Source organism: Apium graveolens, chromosome 7 (genome assembly GCF_009905375.1).
Source record: "Apium graveolens cultivar Ventura chromosome 7, ASM990537v1, whole genome shotgun sequence".
Classification (NCBI taxonomy): domain Eukaryota; kingdom Viridiplantae; phylum Streptophyta; class Magnoliopsida; order Apiales; family Apiaceae; genus Apium; species Apium graveolens.
The window spans coordinates 138,099,073-138,100,878 of NC_133653.1; the positions used below are offsets into that span (position 1 = coordinate 138,099,073).

The 1,806-nt window shown below is 42.8% G+C and overlaps 1 non-coding gene across 1 annotated transcript; it reads right to left on the reverse strand.

Moving 5' to 3' along the window:
- Nucleotides 1–469: 469 nt before the first annotated feature.
- Nucleotides 470–576, reverse strand: LOC141676382 (small nucleolar RNA R71). Its single transcript, XR_012556975.1, has one exon. It is a non-coding gene; the product is annotated as a small nucleolar RNA R71 (small nucleolar RNA).
- Nucleotides 577–1,806: the final 1,230 nt, after the last annotated feature.

Sequence of the window (1,806 nt, forward strand, 5' to 3'; positions counted from 1 at the left end):
CAGATACTCTAGCGAGCGTGTATGAAGAAGTTGTAGTAGCTAAGGAAGTTTTTGAAGAAGTTCTTGTCGAGGAGAAAGTTGAAGAAGAAGCTCTTATTGTAATGGGAGAACCAGAAGCGAATACGAAGGATATAATGGATTACTCTCAACCGAAGATTAATGATATTCAGTCTAGCATTGTCCGACCAGCCATATCGGTTAACACCATTGAGATTAAGTATAGCACGATTCAGATTATACTGAACTTAGTTCAGTTTAGGGGTTCTCCGACAGAAGACCCCAACATACACATCAGAGATTTTATCTAGATCTGCGACACTTTCAAGTTCAATGGAGTTTTTGAAGATGCTATTAAGTTGAGGCTTTTCCCATTTTCTCCATGGGATAAAGCTAAGTGTTGGTTACATTCTCTACCACCAGGGTCTATCACCAAATGGGAGGAAAATTCTTTCCTATTGCGAAGACTGCTGTAATCAGAAACGCACTTACTCAATTTGCTCAGCAATCTGGAGAATCTCTATGTGAGGCTTGGGATTGCTACATAGAGATGCTTAGAAAGTGTCCTCATCATGGGATGCCTGACTGGATGATCATTAACTGCTTTTATAATGGATTGGGTGCTACTTCTAGACCCATGCTTGTTGCAGCATCAGGAGGAGCCTTATGGAAAGCTATGATGAAGCTTATGAATTGATTGAGCTGATGGCGGCCAATGAATACCAGAACCCAACTCAGAGACTACCTCAGGGAAAGGTAGCAGGAATTCTGGAAGTGGATGCAGCTACTGCTATAGCGGCTCAGCTTTAGATTTTGACGATGAAGGTGGATTCTTTGGCTAATTATGGAGTTAATTAGATCACTAGTGTCTGTGAGCTTTGTGCTGGTGCCCATGAGACGGAGCAATGTGCTATTTCTAGTGAATTAGCTCAGTTCGTGAGCAACTTTAAGAGGTCGCAGCAACCAGTTCCAGCCACCTATCATCCCAACAACCCCAATCATCCTAACTTCAGCTGAAGCAATAATCAGAATACGATTCAGCAGCCTTATCAGCAGTATGCAGCAAAGCAATACAACCCCCCTGGTTTTCAATAATCGCAATATGCACCAAGAAAACAACTCCAGCTGCAACTGTCTAATACAAAATCTGAATTGGAGGAGTTGAGGCTCATGTGCAAGAGCCAAGCGGTTTCTATCAAGACCTTGGAGAATCAAATTGGGCAAATTGCCAATGTTTTGCTAAATCGTCAACCTGGTACACTCCCTAGTGACACTGAAGTGCCAGGAAAGGGGGAAGCTAAGGAGCAGGTTAAGGCAATTGCATTTAGGTCCGGGATGGTTGCAAATCCCGAAAAATCTCAAGTTTTGGAAGATGAAGCTGTGGCTGGGGAAGAAGTGCAGAAGGAAGCAGAAGTGGAACCAATGAAGACTACTGTGGAACACACTCCTCCTGAGGGTAATACAGAGGAGAAACAGATCTATCCTCCACCTCCTTTTCTTAAGAGGCTGCAGAAGAAAAAACCGGATAAGCAGTTTGAGAAGTTTCTGGAGGTGTTCAAGAAACTTTATATCAACATATCTTTCGCTGAAGCTCTTGAACAGATTCCTAGTTATGCGAAGTTTATGAAAGGTATTCTCTCTCAGAAAGTGAAGCTTGATGACTTAGAGACAGTTGCTCTTACGGAGGAATGCAGCGCTGTGCTGCAACAGAAGTTTCCTCCGAAGCTTAAAGATTCTAGAAGCTTCACTATTCCTTGTACCATTGGAAAAGTGTCATTTGACAAATGCTTATGTGACTTGGGAGCTAGC